Source organism: Lygodium microphyllum, chromosome 6 (assembly GCF_053477565.2).
Source record: "Lygodium microphyllum isolate KBCC chromosome 6, Lygodium_microphyllum_v1.1.10, whole genome shotgun sequence".
Classification (NCBI taxonomy): Eukaryota; Viridiplantae; Streptophyta; class Polypodiopsida; order Schizaeales; family Lygodiaceae; genus Lygodium; species Lygodium microphyllum.
Window position 1 is genome coordinate 98,017,601 of NC_141140.1, and position 16,798 is coordinate 98,034,398.

A 16,798-nucleotide genomic window follows, 5' to 3' on the forward strand; every position below is an offset into this window, starting at 1 on the left:
CTGGTGGCACTCCTTTTGGTGGCACCCCCTCTGGTGGCACTCCTTTTGGTGGCACCCCCTCTGGTGGCACTCCTTTTGGTGGCACCCCCTCTGGTGGCACCCCTTTCAGTGGCACTCCGGGAGAGGGTACCCCCGTCGGTACACCGGATGTTCAGGGGTCTCCTGGATATGCCCAGGAGCGTGGACGGAGATGGGAGAGGGCCCATACGAGGCACACTCCTAGGGATTATGGATACCTAGTGGATGGCAGGTCAGGAGCTATCATCATGAATGATGAGGGGAGGAGGGTGATAGCTCGCATGAGGGAGTTGTGCCAACAAGTTTTTCGGCACAACGTCCTGGATCATTGGAGGAACATACCGGAGGGGAGCAAGGAGTACATAGTAGCATCCTTGCACGAGGAGTTCCCGGTGCCAGCCGCAGTGGATAGATTCTCTACGGGCTGGATGATCGATTGCATGCGTGCATACATATCACATAGACGATCCGACGCACGCAAGGCAATCAAGAGTGGGGCTCCAAAGCCCGAGTGGTTAGATGCAGAGGACTGGCGCCGACTGAGGGAGGAGGCTACAAATTCGCCAGGACGTTGGAGTCAGCAGCGGGAGGCGGCGAGGGCACGAATCGAGGCCGGATCGGTACATCATCTTGGGAGTGGCGGCCACAGGACATATTTGGAGGACTTTGTAAGTTTCTCTTTTGTTTTGCTTATTTGTTTTTTTGAGATATTATTTGTACTGACAATCATGTTTCTAACAGTTAGCATTTTGTTTTCTTTGCAGCACTCCATTACAAATCGTGATCCGCAAGGCCTTGAGACTCAATATGCAGAGAGGCACGGTCTCAGGTCATTGATCGACCGATTGTACAGACGCGGCGGCCCAGTAAGTCTCTCATCTTTCATGTCCGTAGTTACCATGAGATATTTGAATGCATTATTGTATGGTGGATTGATATGTTGTTTCTTTTTCTGCAGAATCCGTTTGATGCTCCTTTGCAGAGGGACGAGCTTTCGGGGGACGACGATTTGTAGCTCGCCCTCGGATCCTTAGCGCTCACATACCTTTAGTTTTTAGTCGCCCGATCTATGTAGACATTTTCTATGTATTAGTGATATTGTTTTATGATTGTACCAATCGCATTTTATGCGATATCATGTATTTATTTCATCTATCAGTTTTATGATTTCAGTATAGATTCTTTTTGTTTGCAAACGCTTTGTATGCAGCAGTGCAGAAACTATTTTGTATGGCTCTCATACAGTACACAGTGCTAGCTGCCCTGCCACAAAAATTTTTTTTCCTCTGTTACCGTCGCTATTTGCGTCGCAAATTTACTGCAGGCGTCGCTATTGTCGTCGCTATCAGCGTCGCAAATTATCTGTAACCGTCGCTATATGCGTCGCTATTTGCGTCGCTATATGCATCGCAAATGCGTCGCTATATGCGTCGCATTTGCGACGTATATAGCGACGCATATAGCGACGCATATAGCGACGCAAATAGCGACGATTCCATGGCGTCGTCAATAACGACGCTTTTTGCGACGACGGGGGCAAATTTTGTTGTTTGTATTTTCGTCGCTTTAAACGTCGCTATAAGGTCTATATCTTGTAGTGACATTAAACAAGCAAAAGGGAGAGGGAGGGAGAGAGAGAATGCACTCTCCCTCCTTCTCCCTCTCTTTCTCTTTCTCTCCCTCTCCTATTTCCTCCCCCTCCCTCTCCCTCTCCCTCTATTTCTCTTTCTCTTTCTTTCCCTTTCCCTCTCCCTCTCCCTCTCTTTCTCTCTTACTCTCTCGTTTCCTCTCCTAAACAAGCAAAGAAGAAAGTAATTTAAACATTAAACAAGCAAAAGGGAGAGAGAGAGAGAGAATGCACTCTCACTCTCTTTCTCTCCCTCTCCCTCTCTTTCTCTCCCTCTCTCTCCCTCTCCCTCTCCTTCTCTTTCTTTTCCTCTCCTAAATAAACAAAAGAGAACGATTTAAACCTTCAACAAGTAAAAGAAAGAGAGAGGGAGACTCACCAATGAGATATGGCGAGCGTGGGCGGCTTCTCTTTGCAACGAGGGCTCCTCCTCTCCTTCGCGAACAACGACGGTGGCGGTGGCGGTGGCGGCGGCGGCGGCAACAAGTCTCTTCCTCCTCTTCTTTTACAAAGCCTTGGCTCTCTCCCTCGCTCTCGCTCTCAAAAGGCGAAGAAAACAAAATGAAAACGGCGCTCTGGTTTCGGCCGCGCTTTTTTTCCCTGCGGCGTCGCTATATGCGTCGCTATTTGCGTCGCAAATAGCGACGCATATAGCGACGCTAATAGCGACGCCAATAGCGACGCCGATAAACGCCGTCGCTAATCGGCGTCGCTATTGCCCCAGTCCCTTGTAGTGTCAGTGTGGCAGGTTATCGTTGTGGGTTGCTCAAGTTTTTTGCATTCTGTGATTGATTTAGCTAAGCTTCCCATTGTGCCGATACATCTCTGTGTATTGTAGAGGGACATACATGCCATAACCATCAATAGCTACATGGAACTACTTGACAATGATGAGCAAGCTCTCCTTTTCCAGCAATTCCCAAGCAACCCATTAGCATTGGCATCGACACAAGTGATAGAGATTTTCAATTCTATGTCCAAGTAATTTACAATGCAATGTCTCTGTTTATCATTTCATTAGCCATTAGGAATCAACTAGAGTAAGGATATAGTGCCACCATATTATGGCATCATATAAATTACTTAAATATTTTTTAAAAATAAAATTATCTACATTAAAAATATTTCTCCACATAGAAAAAAAGCTTATATAGAAAATATTACATATCTAGGATTTTTCTCTTAACATAGGAAAAAAAACCTATAATCTCATTTAAGTACGTAGTAGTTAGGAAAAGATTGCATGTTGTGTTACAACTATATATATCATCTCTCACTTGACTTGGGTCTCACCTATATATATACTAACTCTACATCAATATGAATCATTCTTTGGGAGCATGTCTTGTGTATCTCTCTCGTACTCTCTCTCTCTCTCAACATGGTATCAGAGCTATGGATGCATAGCAACAACAAGGAAGATAAGTTGTTTCATTGTTTATACTTGATTGAATTCTTTGCACAAGTGATGATTTGATACATGAACTTGTTCAAATTAGAAGTATTAGTTAATTTTTCTTTAAAAACAAAACCGCTTGTCAATCGGAGTTCTGGATCCTGTCAAAACCGCTTGTCAATCGGAGTTCTGGATCAAAAGTTATGACAGTTCAGGATTCAAGACAGGAATTCTGCTCAAATCTACGATTCTTTATTTAAAACTGTATTTCTAATTACAGTTCGTTAATCCCCAATTACAGTTTATTAATCGCTCGTCTTCGTTAATGATGTTGATTACGACAAGCAAACATCTTGCTATTTTTAGCGATGTTTTATTATCGTTCACGTTCTTTGCTCCCGACCGAAATAGCACTTTTCTTATATGCGTCGTTTCGTCTTGCACGTTACGCCTCTCTATTTCGGGCTTTCTTTTTAGTCACTCAATACTTTTCGTCGTTCTTACGTGCATATCCCTATTTTGATTGTCATGCGTCTCAACTACGCTCGTCTTGATCATGGTTTGCAGATTCTGTGATCTCATCTTATTTGTTTTCTCTCGACATACAGGCATGGCCAATTGCGTAATTGTTAATGGATATCCGTCTGGTCAACGTTCGGTTCCCTTCTTCCAAGGACAAGGCTTTCCTAGGTGGAAAGCAAAGATGATGCTAATTCTTGAAGGTGACGAATTATTTGATATTGTTTTGGGCGACCTGTCTTGCCCAGTTCAACCTATTGATGTGATGAATAACAATTCTCTGATTACTGATGGTCCATTATTTGAACAATGGAAAATTGATCATACTGATTGGATTCGTCGTGACAAAGCGGCTCGTCGTTATATATTGTCTGCACTTCCTGACTCACTTATGTTGGATGTCTTTCATCTGGAAACCTCTCATGCTATTTGAGAGTATCTTATCTCAACGTTTGAGAAGAAATCGGTCACCGAAATTTTATATCTCCAAACTTGTTTGAAGAATCTTCAATATAAGGTTGGTACCTCTATGCACTCTCATATCGAGGCTTTTAAAGACATTATCAATCAGCTTGGTGCTGCTGGCGCTCCTATTGCTAAAAATCAGATTGTTACTCAACTTCTTCATACCATCAAAGATCCTTTATATGACAATATCATCACTATTTTGTCTAACAAGGATGATATCCACTTTGACAAAGCATGTATATCTCTTATTGAATATTCTCAACGTCATGAGCATCATTTGGAAAAATCTGATGCTGTTTTGGTCACTCGAGAACAAAGGGATTTTGATGCTGCTTTTGTTGCTCGCAAGCGTCCTGCTTCACGTTTTCAGCAGGGTGGACGCCCTAATCCAGGTAGTAAATCTTCTCGTCTTGCTTATCCTAACAAACATTGTTCTTATTGTGATAAGAAAGGTCATGTGGCTTCTGATTGCTGGGCACGTCAATATGATGAGAAGCATGGAGTTACTACAAAGCAACCTCGCTCGTCCAAAAGTTTTCCTCCTTGTGATTATTGTGCACACACAGATCATCCATCTCGTCGTTGTTACAAACGCAGATATGATGAAGAACGTTCTCGAGCTTATATTGTTCAACAAACTACAACTGATGATGATCATACTCATCAGGAGCTCAATTTTGTCCATTATGATATCTCTCCAGAAAAGGTACTTCATGTTCATGATGGTTCTCTATTCATCGTTGATTCAGGTGCCACTGGAAACATGACATACCAATCACAGTGGCTTCACAATTATCATTCTCTTCCTGTCAAGAAGTTTGTTTATCTTGCGGATGATACGACTTGTCAAGTCAAAGGAGTGGGTGATTTATATCTGGGGACTGTTTCATCCACTAGAATATTAAGAGGAGTTCTTCATGTTCCAGATTTGCAAAGAAATCTTCTTTCTGTTGCTCGTCTAGTTGATCTTGGTTTGTTTGTTGGATTTGATCATAATCAATGTCGTATAGAGAAAGACGGGCATACTATAGCAGTGGCTCCTCGACATGGTAATCTATTTGAGCCATCATTGAATGATACAGTTGCAAATGTTGTTACTGCCCCTGGAGATGCAGATTGCAAATTATGGCATCAACGATTAGCACACTCCGATTTTGCCAAAATTCTTGATCTTCATCGTCATGGTCTTGTGCAAGGTATGGATCTTAAATCTCATCCACGTATGGGAATATGTGAGTACTGTGCACTTGGAAAACACCATCGTTCGCCTTTCCACACTTCTACTTCGTCACATTCCTGTGCTCTCTTGGATTTGGTTCATACCGATATTTGCGGTCCTTTTCCTGCCTCAAAGTCTCAATATCGATATTTTATAACTTTCATTGATGATTTCTCACGGTACACACATGTCTATCTTCTTCGACATAAGTCTGAGGCTTTATCTATATTTAAACAATACAAGATAAGTGTGGAGCTTCAAACTAGATTCTCTATAAAGACGCTTCGCAGTGACAACGGCGGTGAATATGTATCCAATCTATTTGATGACTTCTGTAAGGATCAAGGTATTCATCATGAGTTTACAGTTCCTTATTCTCCTCAGCAAAATGGTGTTGCTGAACGCAAAAATCGCACGATTCTTAATGCTATACGTTGCATGCTTATACACTCTGGTTTGTCTCGAAAGTTTTGGACTGAAGCACTTCTAACAGCTGTTTTTATTCAAAATCATCTTCCAACTACTGCACCTGCTGGTAAACTTCCTATAACAGTTTGGACAGGGAAGACACCTTCAGTCTCTCACTTTCGCACATTTGGCTGGATTGCTTATATTCATGTGCCCAAGGACACTCGACATAAGTTGGATCCTCCAGGTTTGAAGGTTATTTTTCTTGGTTATTCAGATCATTCCAAAGGTTACAAATTTTATGATCCTTCTTCTCAAAAGGTTATCATTAGTCGTGATGCTATATTTGATGAGAAGACTATGGGTGGCACATGGTCGTCAGATGTTTCAGATGATACACAATCTTTGCTTAGTGCATTTCCTTACTTGCTTTGTGATTCTACTAATTCTGATGATCATAAACCTCCTTCACCTCCAAAGAAAATTGATGAAAATTTGGAGATCTATGTTGATCTTCCTATTGAGATAGAGCATGGATTCTATTCTATTGAATATGATGTCTTTGATGATGCTATGTCTGTCCAAGACGATCCAATATCGTATATGGAAGCTATCAATTCGTCTCAAAGGGATCAATGGCAAGAAGCTATGCAAGCTGAGTACGATTCTTTAATCTCCAAAGGTACATGGATTCTTACTGAACTCCTCCCAAATCGTGTTCCTATCAAATGTAAATGGGTTTATAAAACCAAGACCAAAGCTGATGGCTCGTTTGATAAGTTCAAAGCACGACTTGTTGCAAAAGGTTACTCACAGATTGCAGGAGTAGATTATCAAGAAACATTTTCTCCCGTTGTGCGCTCCACAACTGTTCGTATGATTTTGGCTTTTGCAACACTATTTGATCTAGAAATTCACCAAATGGATGTTAAAACGGCTTTTCTCAATGGAGATCTTGAAGAAGAAATCTATATGGAGCAACCTGAAGGTTTTATGATTGCAGGAAAGGAGCATCTTGTATGTCAACTTCATCGTGCATTATATGGATTGAAGCAAGCCTCTCGTGCTTGGTATATTAAGATTGATCAGTTCCTCACATCTAAAGGTTTTGTTGCATGTTTTGCTGACCCAAATCTCTACATCAAAAGGGAGGATAAATATTTTATTATTCTTGCTCTATATGTTGATGATACTATTCTTGTGTCAAATAATATTGCTTTCTTGGATGCTATGAAGAAGCTTTTATCGAGTGCATTTGAAATGGTGGATCTTGGTGAGATACATTCTTGTTTGGGTATTCAAGTTCAACGACACCGACAACAAGGCATTCTTCTTCTTCGCCAGACAAATTTTATTAATGATATTGTTAAGAAGTTTGGGTTGACAAATGCGCACTCTGCTAACACTCCCATTCTTTCAAGCTCTACCAAGGCTAACTTTTTGGGACAGTATCTTTCTTCCCCTTCCACTATTCATTGGAGTACTGCAAACCGTATTCTTAAGTACCTCAAGGGTACTAAGGAATTTGGTCTTATTTATCGTCGTCAAGAGGATTCTTCTTTATCTTCTTCAACTTCTCTTGACCTTATTGGATATACAGACGCTGATTGGGCAAGTTCACACTTATCCATGCGATCTACAAGTGGGAATTGTTTCTTTGTAAATGGATGTTTGGTTTCTTGGTCCAGCAAGAAACAACGATGTGTTGCGGTTTCTACAACTGAAGCCGAATATGTTGCTGCATCATTAGCAGCTCGCGAGCTAGTTTGGCTTCGACAACTACTTGCAGATTTGGGACATCCTTCATCATCTAGTACACCTCTTCGATGCGATAACCAAAGTGCTATTAGTCTTACCAAAGACTATATACAACATAGTAAATCAAAGCATATTGCTATTCATTATCATTATGTTCGACATGAAGTCAAGAAAGGTTCCATTATGGTGGAGCATTGTCCCAGTGATCAAATGGTTGCAGATATCTTCACAAAAGCTCTTAGTGAAGCTCGCTTTAGCTCATTAAGACATGAACTTGGTATTGTTCCAAGTTCTTGTCTCACTGATTGAGGCATGTATCATTGTATTCAAGAAAACTTTATAGTAAATCATTTTTGTATCGTAGGTATGTGTAGGGGCTCGGGTTTTTCCCTTGTTCTCCCCAAGGGTTTTTTCACTCGCAGCCAGAGACCTTTGTTTGAGTGGGGATGTTACAACTATATATATCATCTCTCACTTGACTTGGGTCTCACCTATATATATACTAACTCTACATCAATATGAATCATTCTTTGGGAGCATGTCTTGTGTATCTCTCTCGTACTCTCTCTCTCTCTCAACATGTTGCACATTCGTCATACGCAAGAATTTCATTCATCAAGAGTTGTATTTAGGGAAAAACTATCTAAACTATTAGATGTACATTATGGCCTATTTGAAATTAACTAAACAATCTATGTATATCCTAGTTTTAAATTTAGTGTATAATTTCTACTTATAAATTCATAGAAGTAGGAATGTGCAAACTAGGAAAAATGTAACATTTCGAATTAGAGAGAAACTACAGTAACATAAAAAATTTATTATGTAGGAAAACTATCAAATGTAGGGAAATTTTCCTATGTGGGGAAACATAGGAAAATTCCCTATGTATGAAAATTTCTGCACATAGGAAATTTTTCCTACATATGAAAGAAGAAAAGGGTTTTCCTTATCATTTCTCTAGTAAAAAATAAATGTAGGTAGGAAAAGTAAATATTAGAAAAAATGGAACATTTCGCAATGTAGAAAATTTTCCCTATATAGAAAAGTTTTCTTTGAAGGGAATTTTCCCTTTCTATGTAGGAAACTTCCTATGTGATTTCCTAGTTTCTCTAATTAGGAAATATTCCATTTTCCCTAAATACTTTCCCTACTTATGTGTGTTTTTATCTATAGATTTGATAGGGGATTCCCTAGTTTTTCCTATGTAGGAAATGATTAAAAGTTCCTTATGCTTGAGCCTCAAGTATCACCTTCCATCCCAAGATACCCTCTGTGCCTGTTGTAATGCTGATTGGAGAGGTGATATTTTCACTCATAGATTGACTACCGATGGCTACCTGCTTCTCATGGGTGGTTCTTCTATCTGGAGTGCCAACAAGTAAAATTATATCACATTATGATCTAGGAATCAGACTTCTACTACAAAGTTGCTTAATTTACCACTTATTTTGATAATCAATCTTATATCACACTCATCACTTTAGGTGATGTCAATTCTGACTAACTCAAACACATTAGTTTATGTTTCCATTTTGTAAAATATTTATATTAGGAGAGCTATCTTCACATTGAGTATGTGCCTAGTTCTTACTAGATAGACATTTTCACAAAACTTGTCACTCATGAAAAATTTCGTCTCACCTCTAATGCTCCTGATTTCTATTGACATCATTTTTTGTACTTGCAACCCATTCCTTTCTATAAGGGGATAAAAAGTAGTAACTCCTTTTCTTGAAATCATTTTTAATTTGTCTTTTCTCGATTTAAGAAGGTATGTTGGAAGAATATTCAAATATCTTTTAGTGTAATCCTTCAAAAGTGGCATCTTTCACTAATCATCCACCTTTCACATTGACCTCTTTAAGAGGCATCCTTATATACAAGCATTGCTTGTACAACGATGAACACAATCAAGTCTTTTACTTTCTTTAACTCTTGTGTTCTTATCTCTGTTTTCTTAGGGTTGGTTCTAGAGTGTGAAGTAGCTCAGAGGGTTTATCTATAAGTATTCATCTATATAACATGCATTCAAAGGATATTAAGAAATACCCTTTCTTTATATGCTATATGATCCTAAAATGATCCCTTTTACTTTACTAAACTTACATATTTTTTTCAAATTGTAATTAAAAAATCCTATTTGTAAATATGATCTTATAAATTTTACAAAATATAATACCATTTTTTTTGAACTTATGTGGTATCTTACATCATCTATAAGGTGGACTCCTTGGGGAAGCAGCAAAGATAAAGATGCATTAGTGCATTTATTCCATACAATTATAATTGCCTTTATTGTTTGAATGTGTCTATCCTTTCTATATGGTGAAAGTGTGCTTGCTAACATAAAGACTTGATATGTACCACGTTGGCTAGTGACACCTAATCTAGTAGCAACGGCAATAACAATACTAATAGTAGCAAAGCAGAAGGAGAAATCATAGTAGCAGTAGTATGAGGAGGAGAAGCATCAATTATCACATCAATTTAAGAAGGTATGTTGGAAGAATATTCAAATATCTTTAAATGTAAGCCTTCAAAAGTCAACAAAGATTACCCATTCCACATCTTCTCATTTATGATCATCTTATCATATAGCATCTACTAAGTGGATACTTTTTTCCACTAACCACCCACCTTTCACATTGACCTCTTTATGAGGCATCCTTATATATAAGCATTACTTGTACAACAATGAACACAATCAAGTCTTTTGCTTTCTTTCACTCTTGCATTCTTATCTCCATTTTATTAGAGTTGGTTCTAGAGTGTGAAGTAGCTCAGGGGGTTTATCTATAAGTATTCATCTATATAACATGCATTCAAAGGATATTAAGAAATACCATTTCTTTATATGCTATAAGACCCTAAAATAACACCTTTTTCTTTACTAAACTTACACATTTTTTTCAAATTTTAATTGAAAAACCCTATCTGTAAATATAATCTTGTAAATTTTATGAGATATAATATCCTTTCTTTTGAACTTACGTGGTATCTTACATATTCTATAAGGTGGACTTCCAAGGAAGCATCAAAGATAAAGATACATTAGTGCATTTATTCCATACAATTATAATTGCCTTTATTGTTTGAATGTGTCTATCATTTCTATATGGTGAAAGTGTGCTTGTCAACATAAAGACTTGATATGTACCACATTGGCTAGTGACACCTAATCTAGTAGCAATGGCAATAACAATACTAATAGTAGCAAAGTAGAAGGAGAAATCATAGTAGTAGTGTTATGAGGAGGAGGAGGAGGAGCAACAATTATCAGAGCACTACTGGTAGCAAAAAACAACAATAGTAGTTATTGCAATGTTCATGGAAACTATATTTTCTATATCACATGCAAAATTTTAAACTTCATAAATTGAATGTCAATTTTTAAGTAAAATTCATAGTGCTTCGTTTGCATAAAAGGAAGTTTGAAAATTCAATAAGGTAGTAATAATAGCAATTATTGCAATATTCATGGTAACTATATTGCGTAGATGGGCTTTTCTTGCATAACGTTTTTTGTGCTTTCCATTTTGATATTTTTTTTCATAAATAGACTTGGGAATCATGGAACATGAAAGCTCAAAATTTTGTGACCTCCGGATGGATTACTTTTTACGATTTCCAAATTTGTAGGTGTTGCGTGTCAAGTATCAAAGAAATGTAGCGGCAAGAATATCGATTCTATAACAATAATGCTTAAGAATATTGATTTGTATAGCAATAATGTGTTAACTTAGTGCGACATAGATATCAGGATGACCACGGGAGGGTGGTGATGACGGATATATTAGCATGATAACGGGATTGTGGTGGCGAGTCTTAATGAGGCTGTAAACCTCGACTGTGCAGCAATGATGTGTTGAGATGGTGTGACACGTATTAGTACCATCACGGCAGTGTGGTGGCGACGCTTTTAACGAGGCTATAAACCTCGTCCTTGTCGATGGCGAAGGCGGTCTGCAGCACGTCCTCCGGCAGGGGAGGCATGGCGGCGAACAGAGCGGGGGCGACCTGGGAGGTGCCCGGGTTCTGGCTGTTGAGCGCGGAGATAGCGAGGGCAGGCTTCTTCTTGTCCGGGTTGATCTGGAAGTGGACGAGGCCGCGGGGAAAGACGAAGAGATCGCCCTTGTACAGGGTCTGCTGGAAGAGGGTGTTGTTGGTGGTGGAGACGAAGCCTACCACAAGCGTGCCCTCGGCAAGGAAGAGAACCTCGGTGGCACGCGGGTGGACGTGTGGAGGGTTGAGCCCACCATTGGGCGCGAAGTCTATGCGGGCCACGGACAGGCCTTGGGTGTTGAGTCCAGGGAAGGTGAGGGCCGACGCCAGCTGCACAGCGGAGCCGAGCGCCTTGTTAAACTGGCCTTGCTGGCGAAGCAGAGGAGAGGCGAAGTCCTTGGCCTGCACTTGTTGGGGATTCTTGCACAGCAGACCGTTCACGGTTGTGATTCCGGCCGCCTGCGCCCCCTGATCAGCCACGCAGAAGTCCTGCAAGGGGTCCTCGTCCGCCGCCTCAGTGCGAGTTATCGGGTGGAAGAGCTGCTGCGCCAATGTGATAGCTACAATTAGCATAGCAAGCTTTAGTGATGATGCCATGGATACAGTATTGCGTATGGTGAGTGCAGGACGGTAGCTATGAGAAAGCAGGGGCCCGAATGGTTCTCTACTAGCTAGTTAACCTCTTCCGATCGGCGAATACTGTATTAGCAGATCACGGTTTTCAGCAAGCACAAGCGCGGCTTTCTAACGTCTAGGAATGAACAACTGCTGCACCGCTGATCGCATGGTGGGAAGATGGAGCCTTCGATTCCATATAAGTAGTACGAGCTAGATGCGTGGATAATCGTTCGTATACCAGGTCATGAGCTTGCGTGGATAATCGTTCGTATACCAGGTCATCAGCTTGTTTACCAGGTCTTTCACGCTCTTGTGGATCCAATCACGCGCGTCCGGCCTGATTAACATTAAAATAAGAGACTCTACTTTTCATCCTGCGTGTATGCAGAAAGTATTTATCTTATGTAAAATACCTATGAAGTCGTCGTCCACGCGTTCATGGAATGCGTCCGATCGCTCGGCCTACGACTTGGTAGTTAATCATTTCGCAAGATGGATAGAAAACATGTTTTCATGAGCGTTGCCCGTTTATGGAAAATGGCCACTACAAGGTGTGAGGCTCGGGATTTTCATATTTATATCATTAACCCATCTAATGTTGTGATTGGTAGCATAAACTAACGCTATTTTTGTAATGTGCAAGGTAATGCAATATATCCCAAGACTTGCTAGGTAGAATGTAGAGAGATGGTGTAATAAACCCAAGGTCAAGAGTTCTATTTTTATGGGAAACACTATTCTACAATGTAACGAGGTGATGTAATCATAAGCGCTTGCTAAGGTAAAAGTAGATGCTAAGTTCAAATATAATAACCACATGGGAAATTTACATAGAAATAGTTGTAAAGGTGCTCAAATAATAAAGAATTTTGGAGAAAACTTAAGAAATGAGTTACTCAAATTACACATATCAAATTCTTGTTTTGCTTTGTCTCAATTTTTTATTTTACAAATTAATAGTAAGATATACATAAAGATCTCTTGAAAATTTTTCTATCATGTTATATTATGTATATTTGATTTGGTTTAGGAGTTTCCTTAACAACTCTATGTGTGTGTATGTGCACGTGTGCATAGATATGTGCAAGTGGAGAATGGGCTCAAAGGGTTTACTATATATATATGCTTTGTATCATGTGTGTTTAAGGCTTGGTTATACATAATCTTATGTGTGATTTTTTCTTAAATAAATGTAAAATACCATGTGAGCTCAAAGAAAATGGTATTTTACTTAGTAAAATTTACAAAAAGTATTTTTTAATTTTACTTTGGAAAAAATCGATATTTTTAGTAAAGTAACCCTTATTTATTCAATCTATAAGTAACTCCTTTATATGACACCCTTTTTTATATAAAAAATTTGTAAAATTAGTATTTTTAAAATTGCTTATTTTGAACCCATGTGATACACACATATATTCAAGAGTAACTGCCTCGAGGGGATGAGCAATACACATGCAAGTTACACATGGATACGTATTTATATTTGTGTGTAGACATGCCTATGTATGCATGTTAAAGACATAACCTTTCCAAATACCTCTCCATATAGGAATATGTACTCATGCATGTGTACTAACAAAATAGTGATCAAGGATGTTTAATAGAAGTTCAAAAGATTTCTATAGCTAAGTTTTAACACTTGCAAGCAAGCATTTTCTAAAATAGTGGAGTAGTTATGGATTATAATGCAACTCTATTACACTGCACACACAAGGTTATCTGAAAACAAACGAGTAGGTATTTAGCTTTTGTGAACATCAACCATATGTGCATATGGGAAAGTGAAATAAGCTTAATAGACTCATTTTATAGAGACCTTTATGGTGTAGAGCAATTAGAAATCTCTTACTTTGAAGATGATGTGTTAGAATGATGGTAACGATGAAATTTTCTTTATAATCTCATCTTTATGAGTGAACAAGAAAAGTAGCACCACATCAGCATATACTAATCAAATCCTTTAAGAGAAGTCTTAGTTGTCCTTATGCGTAGTGTATATGAGAATGGAAAACCAAACACACATAAGTGAACCCTCCTCACTACAACATATCCTTTGGCAAGAAAAGATTGTAATTACTATTTAACTTGTAAGAATTTTCTCTTGTTAGTGGGGTTTCACTTCCTAGCTTGAATGCAACAACTAAAAGCCTAATACCCATACACTAATGGAAGTATTCTTGCCACTTGTACGTGGCTTCTACGTCATTGGTTCGATTTTCTAGAAGAATTTGTAGATAAGACAAAAAATGGTAGCTCCTTTTGCATGTTTTAACATCACATATAGTTGTTGGGCCCCTTGTATCAACAAATACCACTATGCAACTCATGGTCCTAGTAGTTACCACACTTGCATGTTTAGCTGGATGGACAAAGCCCTATCTATGTAGAATACTATGGTAATCTATATGTTCTACTATGGAGAAAAGCATCCTTTGTTAGAAAATCTTTGTATCCACAAAGATTGAAGTCGCACTTAGATGATAGAGCACAAATTGTTGTATGCACACGTAGTGAACGTCGGAAGGTCCCCAAGAATAAAAAACTCTACTAAAACTCGTAAAGTAAGAAAAAGGTTTTGCAAAATACGAAGCAAGCTCAAAAATAGCCCAATTTACAATTAGCATGCTTTGGCTTTTGTGTTTGCTTTTGTCCAAATAAAGAATAAAGCGGTTGGGTATCCTAAAAGTCAGATTATGCCTAAATACAATGTCCAATAACAAAATATTTAAACTTAGCGTCTATGTGCATACAAAATAATCAATATTTTTCAAGCGCTTCAATAAATAAGTGTACCTAGTGACGGGTAAGAACTTAGGTCACATGCATGCATTCATTGGGCGTCTTCAACAAGATGATTTTTAAACTTAACCAAATATCTAGAATATCTACGGCTAGTTCTAGTGGTCATAAAAGCAGAGTCTAGAATAGTTTCAGGTTCAAGAATTTCAGTTTCTTCTTTTAACAAAGAAGGGTTTTCATAGACAGGGTGGACATGTAATTGGCCTCTAAAGGTCGTAATAAACTGATATGAAAAGTATTATGGATTTTCCAATGTGGGGGTAGTTCTAATTTAAATGTATTTTCATTGATTTTGTGAATGATTTTGAAAGGTCCATAAAATCTAGGTGCTAATTTAACAAGAGGACGTTTCTCAACACTTTGCAATCTTCTCTTATCAATATGTAACCAAACATAATCATCAACTTTGAAACTCATGGATTTTTTTTCTTATTAACTTGTTTAGTGTATGATCGCTGTTAGAGAGTTTGCGGTCGAAAGTCTACCGTAGGGGGTAAGAGACAGCAGGATAAAGGGAGATTCAAGGAGTGGAGTAGATGGAAGAGAAGGGATTGAAAGAAAGAGAAGATATGAAAGAATACTCGCAGAAAGAAATAGAAGGCGTAGAATAATACTCACAGAATTGAAGCCTGTCAATTTATTTCTCCATTATGAGAAGACAAAACTCTTGTACACAAAAATGATACCTTCCTCTATGCTGCTCAGACCACCAATCTCATGCTTCCATTGACTCCGAAAGGAGAATAAAATACCAGCACACCTGGCAAAAATTCTTCCAGATTACTCTTTCTTTATCTTCCACTTGGGAGTGTTGTTCACTGCCTGAAAACAACGATCACGACGCGCGCAGTTTCATCCATCTCTTTTTACATAAAATCCTCACATATGGCTGAAAGCTACATTCTTTCTTTTGCATGTCATCCTAATCTAGAAGTTTTCTACAGTTTTTGGATTTTTTTTAAACAAGAGGTAATATCTAAAATATCATAAATTGGCTACACTTGTCTAAAAACCTAATATGTTTGAACCATGGACACTAACACTAATGTGTAAAATGGCATTGGCTCTCTAGATCAATCAGAAAGTCGCACTTTAGAGTTTTTCACATGGTGTGCACGTAGCAGCATGACATCCACCCCCTCCTAACCTGTACATCCTCTAGCATGTGCCAAAGTCTTATGGATCCGCAGTGTCAGAAGAAGTATCCTCTACCATGTCAATGTCTTCATCTTCTACCTCTTCTTCTTCTATATCCTCATATTCATGCTGAGTATCCAGCTCCTTCAACTCAGATGTCGAAGACTCCCTACGTTTAAAGAGTTTGATATGTTTTCTAGCCATTGGAATCCTTAGAGTTGTCTCATCCATCTCATTTAATGCATAGGTAGCATTGTCAAAAACAAACCTTACCACATATGGACCAAACCACCCCGCTTTGTCATCTTCCGACTAGCACTATGCTGATTTTCTAAGCTACTGTCATAAACTAGCACCCAGTCTCCTTCTTGTATAGCTTGTGGCCGAAGTCTGTGTCGCTTTTTAAACCTCTTCTTATTCTTGATCCTTGCAGTCTTTAGTTTTTTCATGGCTGTGTCAATGTCTTCAGGCCTTCATTCTAACTGTCTAATGCGTAGGACCAGCAACTCTTCTCTATTCAAACCCTCTTTCCATGGGGTAGTGATATCTCGGCTTTCTAATGCAAGCTGGAACTGATCATATCGTGAATATAAATCTCTCGAATAGTAAATTTCTTTGCCTACAAATGCTTCTGCAAATTCATCCACTATCGGGCCTGATCCAACATTCCTTTTGGTGACCTTATTAACTGGTTGCAAATCCTATATAAACCTCAAAGAACCATTCTTCTTTGGAATGGTAAACCACTGATTTGAATATGGAGCTGAAGAGGGCTCCAAAATTTGCATCCTGATCTTCTCGTTCAAAAACTTTAGTAACTTAG

General features: G+C 38.8%; 1 pseudogene; it reads right to left on the reverse strand.

The window, feature by feature from the left end:
• Nucleotides 1-11,158: 11,158 nt before the first annotated feature.
• On the reverse strand, nt 11,159-12,180 carry LOC148034843 (germin-like protein 8-2 pseudogene; annotated as a pseudogene).
• Between the last annotated feature and the right edge of the window lie 4,618 nt (nt 12,181-16,798).